Source organism: Aythya fuligula, chromosome 5, assembly GCF_009819795.1.
Source record: "Aythya fuligula isolate bAytFul2 chromosome 5, bAytFul2.pri, whole genome shotgun sequence".
NCBI lineage: Eukaryota > Metazoa > Chordata > Aves > Anseriformes > Anatidae > Aythya > Aythya fuligula.
The window spans coordinates 38,253,634-38,260,653 of NC_045563.1; positions in this window are offsets into that span (position 1 = coordinate 38,253,634).

The following is a 7,020-nucleotide window of genomic DNA, read 5'->3' on the forward strand; positions in this document are numbered from 1 at the left end:
CTGACTCTGGCTTGCCGGCCTCTCTCAGTTCCCATAACAATACTGTTTGTGAAGTGCTTTGACAACAGAAAACACCAGCTCTAGGCAGTAACACTCATGGCGTGAGCTGGGGCTGGTGTCTCCAGTCCCCTCCCTTGGCAGGAGAGAACCAGAGCAACAACTGAAAAATGAGGCCAGGTGATGGGAAGCAAGGAGACTGGCAGAGCAGCGATGGGAGAAAAAGCATGAAGGGAGAGAGCATTAAGAAACAGCAGAAATACAAGAAAGAAGAAGTAGCAGGCAACTGTAATGAAAGAGCAGGGGAAAAGAATACGAAAGCTGGTTTAACCAGAAGTGGCCCTCGGGGTTGGTCCCCTGGGGAAGGGGAGCGGTGAGTCAGGCTGCGGTGCTTCCCTGGGGAACTGCCAGGCTGCGAGTCACAAGCAGAGAGAGAGGTGCCTGCGTTTCTTTCGCCCTTGAAGCTATTCCTTACCTCCTGCTAACCACCGGGAGGTAGAGCCTTACCCTCTCAACCAGCTACCCAGCCCTGCTTGCACCATTGTTTTCCTCCTCCTCTGTCTTTTCTCCCCATGATTCCCCTGAAATCAGCCTGCTGTCCACTTGAAACCCTTATGAAAGCCTGAATTGCCTCTAGTTCATTGGTACCCAGCTGGCCTTCAGCCTTCGCATTTTCTTGTTACAAGAAGTCTTCATGTCAGTAAAGAGAAAGCTTTGTTTTCCCCCCAGTTTTTCCTCAAACCAGACATTCTGGGCAGAATTTTGAAATTTGTGGCCGTGCTCAGGTGTGACTTCAGTACCCAAGGTACACACAGGCAGACACTTGAAAACACAGACACTTAGGGTTTGATACTTTCCAATAAAGCAGTCCTTTGAAATGAAGCATGCTATTTATCCAATTGCAAACTGCTTTTTCCACGGAATTTTTTGGATCTGTTATGTTTTTGTCTCCCTTTAAAGAGGAGACAACTCCAGTACTTCACTATTTTGTTGTTCCAGACTGCTCTATTTTCAGTGAGCACTCCCCCAATTTTCTTTTCCTTTCACAAAAACAGATCATTTTAAAAAATTGGAAGGAAATCATGAAAATGGGTCCAGAGAGTTTCATGTTCTCTTATGAGCTTTCCGCATGTGTCAAGATGTTCTGCCTCTGTACACCCTCAGCACCCAGGAGCGAGGGGGGTGAGCACGAGGGAAGATAACCTCCCTTTAACTGAATGGTCAATGCCACCCGCCAGCACATTTGAGGGGATTTCTATACATTTTCTGCTAAAGTATTACCTGTACTGAACAGCTGTAGGCCCTGAAGCACACACCAGCCAAGTGGCTTCCCTCTGCAGTGCAGTGTCCTCAGCAGACCCAGGGCACAGGCATCCCCTCCTGATGTCGCTGCCGGCTGCGGCACAGACGATGCTTCCCTCCTTCTCGGTCCCTGCAGTGGGTGACCTGCCAGATTTCCCTGAGGGGCCATAAAAGTGAAACAAAGATTGTAAGAAAGAAGCAGTGAACACCTCTCCAGATTTAAGAAGAGACTTTAGTGTAGTTTTGTAAGAGGATCTCATCTCTCTCTTTAATAAATAAAGAATTTGGGTGACACAGGACCTTCTTGTCTCCAGTGGAGGACATTTTTCCCCGCGGAACCTGAAGCTCAGTTATTAAAAATGAAAATCTGTCTCAGCCTTTCAAGTCAGTTCTTGGAAACACCAGCTGTTAAAAAGGGGAGAGGAAAAAAGCAGCCAAACCAAGAGACCCTTTCAGATAAAGCTTCCCTGTGATCTTGGGACCAGCTCGGCTGGATCCGACTACACGGAAGAGAATAGGTGAGCTATGATGCTTGTTACTTATCACACACAAAAGTGCTGAGTTTTCTCTGAGGTGCTCACTACCCGGAGTGCTTAGCTGCACATTCAGACTTCAAACCCAAAGAAAACTCTTTTCCCAAAACTGCCTGATGCAACTCCACAGGCTGGTGGGGGAAATGGATTCTCAGGAGCATTAGAAGTGCTCTGATAGACTTGGGACTTGTTAGTTGCAAACATTCCTCCAGGAAAAATTGTAAGGCATCCTGTTCTGCCAAATTATTTTCAGACTTGTTTTCCAGGTTTTGAGATTTGTCAGAAAGTTTTTTGTTTGTTTGCTTCCTACCAAAACTGTAAAGTCTAGCCACTCTGGTTTTACCAGAATCTAGAGGTGATTTGCCACTGGATTCACTTGGAGATGAATCAGATCATCAGTTTTTTATGTGAGTCCTAATGAGTATACACACAGAAAATGTTATATTTACAATGAATACAGGGAAAACAAAAAGTCAAAGAAGGAAAAGGAGATTTATCTACCTCCACCAATCAAAGTGTTTTGTTTTGTTTTTCTTTCATAGCTATCTTTAACTTTTGTGTTTTATAAAAAAAAAAAACTTAATACATGAAGTGTTTATTAGCATCATTAGCTGAAGAAAATAAAAACAAACACCAGAAAGGATATTCTATGGGTGCTGAAACAGAATGACAGAATGTAGATTTATGCATGAAAATAGAGGACCTGAATTTACAAACAACTGGGTTTCCAGTTTCAGGGACTCTGCTCAAAGATATTCTGAGCTGCCTGAATATTCAAGATCCTGTAAACCCTTTATGAAACTGATAGGAGAGCCTGTGACTGAAGCAACAAAATAAAGTTATTTTTGTAATTTTCTTTCTGTATTCTTTCTTCCTTCCTTCCTTCCTTCCTTCCTTCCTTCCTTCCTTCCTTCCTTCCTTCCTTCCTTCCTTTCTTTCTTTCTTTCTTTTCTTTCTTTCTTTCTCTTTCTTTCTTTCTTTCTTTCTTTCTTTCTTTCTTTCTTTCTTTCTTTCTTTCTTTCTTTCTTTCTTTCTTTCTTTCTTTCCTTTCTTTCTCTCTCTCTCTCTCTCTCTTTTTCTTCCTTGCCTTTCCTTCTCTTTCTTTCTTTTTCTCTTTTCTCTTTCTCTCTTTCTCTTCCTTCCTTCCTTCCTTCCTTCCTTCCTTTCTTTCTTTCTTTCTTTCTTTCTTTCTTTCTTTCTTTCTTTTCTTTCTTTTTCTTTCTTTCTTTCTTTCTTTCTTTCTTTCTTTCTTTCTTTCTTTCTTTCTTTCCTTCTTTCTTTCTTTCTTTCTTTCTTTCTTTCTCTTTCTTCCTTGCCTTTCCTTCTCTCTCTCCCCCCTTTCTTTCGTTTTTCTCCTTCTTTCTCTCCCTTTCCTTTCCTTTCCTTTCCTTTCCTTTCCTTTCCTTTCCTTTCCTTTCCTTTCCTTTCCTTTCCTTTCCTTTCCTTTCCTTTCCTTTCCTTTCCTTTCCTTTCCTTTCCTTTCCTTTCCTTTCCTTTCCTTTCCTTTCCTTTCCTTTCCTTTCCCTCTCTTCTTTTCTTTTTCCCCAAATAAGTAGATAAAAATGTCAAGCAGTTGGCAGGTTCTAGCACTAGATATTCCTTTTGAATTATTGGCAGAATTAGGCAACTCTGGTTTTACTCCCACTTTTACTTTCTTGCCTGAGTTTAAATTTTATTGCATCTAGGACTTAACGCTCCATTGTGCTGAACACCCACAATGGTCCCATATTGCAAGAGAACACATAAACCCTCAGCGCTAGGGGTCAAGTTTCTCTGCTTTATCTTCACATTCAGGAGAGTCGAGCCCTATTTTTCCACCCTTTTCCATCCAAATATAAATGCTTTTGAGGTCAAACCTCAAGAAGTAACACAGAGCATTTAGCAAAATAAATGTAATACGGTATGCTGGTTGCAGCCAAAGGTCCACTTAGCCCAATGTGCAATCTTTGACAGTTCTTTGACAGAACACACGACACTAACGTGGTATTCCTCTTCCATAGGATGGAATGATAATGTTTCAGTGCTCTGCTGGGACCACATACAACATACTTTGTTAGGACCTGGTTCTGCAAAGACTGCTCTATTCTATATTCTGAGAGTAGCACTAAGAATAATCAAAAATCAGGGAATTGAGAATATGTGCATGTGTCCCAGGTCAGGCTTTATTACTGTCATTAATTCAAAGAACAATGGGAAAACAGACTGGGGATTTTTAAAGAAAAGCAATTAAAATATATCACTTTGATATTTTAAACTTTTTATTTCAAAAGAAGGATTTTCCACCCAAGCAGATTATAACAGAGTTCTAGCCGCAGAGTCAAACAAGCTTATACAGGCACTGAGCCCTTGTGAGCAAAGTGAAGAGCTCCAGAGGTTACACACGCGGCAGCTGTGACATTTAGCAGCAAATGTAATTTTTCATGCAGCAGTACAGGGGAAAGACCTAATTCTGCCAGGCAGCGAGCGTACCTGGTGAGTCCTGAGTCTCCTCTGTGTCTGTTACCAGTAATGCTCACAAATGGTCTTGGTATTTTAGAGTCAGATCACAGCCCTCTGAAGTCAGCTTTCCTTTGCCTTTAGCAGGGAGTGGCTCAGACCTTTACAGAATGAGGCTGCAATGCTGTAAACTTTGTATTTTGTGTTAATATCTAGTATAGTCCCCTCATGAAATCCCAGTAGCAGAGTCGAGCATCTGAGTGGGTTTATGCTGCAAGAGTTGGTCCAGAACATGAGAAGGACACAAATGACACAGGAAGCAAAAAGTTATAAGAATGAGATGGGGAAAAACAGGAGAGGATAAGAGTGCATACTCAGAAGGAAAAGGCTAGCAGTGAAAGAAACCTAGAGATGAGACCAAAAAAAAAACCTCAAATTATTTTAACATTACCAGTAAAAGGCATATGACCAAATAATTCTTTTGGGCTCATTATTTTTTAATAGAAGGGAAGAGAAATCTTCATGGGAACTTTCCCCTAAGTCATTAGCATGCTGTAGAAATCCTGTTCTGTACAAAGTCTCTGTAGGATTGGGCTCTTCCTTGGAGAAAGTGAAATTCTACAGCAAGACTTGGTGAGGACAGGGGAAGGAAGGAAAGAATAGGCAGGGAAGAGAAAATCAGTATGTCTCCAACACATGAGAACATGTTCAGTGATGTGCAGACCTGTACACCTCGACCCTGGTTGTCAGTGTTTCCCTCAACCCATTGCCTCTAAGGCCATGAGAGAATTTGCAGGGCTGATAATAGGAACCACTGACTGGAAAATGCAAACTCCTGTCTTCAGAGCTTGCAGTAAGAGTCAAACACAAGCCTGAGGGAGGATGAAGCATTTTCCTGAGACATTGCCATTATCCGGGGAGAACCGAGCGTTTTGGTTTTGCTCTCAGAGAAATTAAAAGGAGCAGCTGCAGTGAGCTTTCTTAAAATTTGTTCCCTTCAGAAGAAAACCCCAAGAGCAATATCCTCTCTGTACTGTTTATAGCCAGAAAGTGATTCTCCTCTCAAATACACCTTTTACAATGTGCAACACTTGTTCCTGTCAGCGCGGCCTGCTGAACCCTGCGAGCCCTTCTGTCACCGCGAAGGCCAACTTTCTCCGCAAGGTTAGCTCGTGTGAGGAATGTGCAAGGACGGTCAAAACCTGAAATTCAGGCTGGGCTTTTTCTGCGTCACACAAGAGTAAATGTTTCTGCAGTGGTAGAACAGAGTTGGTAGGCCTGATGGTATGTGTAAGGGAAGAATACAGTGTTTTCCAATCCTAAGCACTCAGAGCTCCCTGAAAAATCATCGGATTGACCCCATGCTCTTAAGATAATAAAATAAACACAATCAACCCCAAGCGTTTTTCTTGGTCATGCTTTGCTTTATGATCCATTAGGCTACTCTTAATTTCCCTATTCCAACCATGAGAGCTAGAAAAATAGAAATGAAAACAGAGATGATGACACAGGCTTTTGATTTCAAAAGGTGGGACTTTAGCAAAGACTACCCCCCCAACGTCAAGTTGGCCCTGTGAGGTTTTCAGGAGCCCACCCAGGCAGAGTAGCTAGCAAAACCTGTGCCTAAGATTACAACACATTCTGCAATTACAGAGCAGTGCTGACAATAGCATTTTGTCAGTAAAATAAAAAGAAATAGTTCTGAAGACACATAGGGGATATGTATGGGGGGGAGGAACTAAATGAAACAAGCAGTTTTGTTCTCTTCTGTTCTGAGCGCCACAGCAAGCTAACCAAGGGGTTATAGGCTGGCATGACATTTCCCTCCACAGATGTCAGTGGGACACTACTGCGCATGATTTTAGATTAATCTCTTGAATGAGTGGACTACCATGCACATTAATGAGCAACAAAATGCTGGCAGAGTATCTGTCCCCGGGGCTCCAGTCCCCAGGTACGACGCTCGTCTCTGTGCTATTGTAGAGACTCTCCCTGCAGCATGCAGTGAGCTCGGTGGTATAACTTGCCCTCAGTTCACAATTTTCCATTTCAGACTCACTGTCTCTGTCTTGGTTTCGGTCTATTTACTCGGAGCCATTTCTTAACAATGTCTAATTTCCTCAAGGAATCCCTCTGAGTCCCCTCTCTTAGAAATGCTGCCATATCTTTTTTTTTAATCATTGAAAGGCACAAATATCCTTCCTGAGCTCTCTTACCATCCAGCCTGATTATGTACATAGATTTCAGTTTCCATACATTTTCTACACAGTAGGAGTTCCCAAAATGCAGCCTCTGGGGATATAAAGTGTGGCCCCAACTGCGACTCACCAAGATGAAAACAAAGCCGATCAGGTACTGTTTTTACTGTTAATGAGCCTAACCAGCAGGCAGTTATTACTCAGTCTGGAAGACATAAGCTGTTGGAATTGCAGTGCATTCATTTTTTATTTATAGCAATGCACATACAAATCAGAAGTAGCCCTCCAGCATCTGGCATCTTGCCAGGGCCTGACCATCAGTGTGACAAAATTTGAACATCTTGAAGATATAGAATGCCTTTTGCTGCCTTTTTTTTTTTTTTTTTGATAGTACTCCCTCCCCCTCCTACTCCCAGCTCCCTCGACTATGAAAAGTGGGCAGCTAGGCTTCATTAATTTAGGATCCAGGCCCCTACTGAAAACAGAAGAAACAAGCCCCTTTTTTTTCCACTTGATGGTGATGTACAAGTCAGACATGCACTGATCTTCTTGTA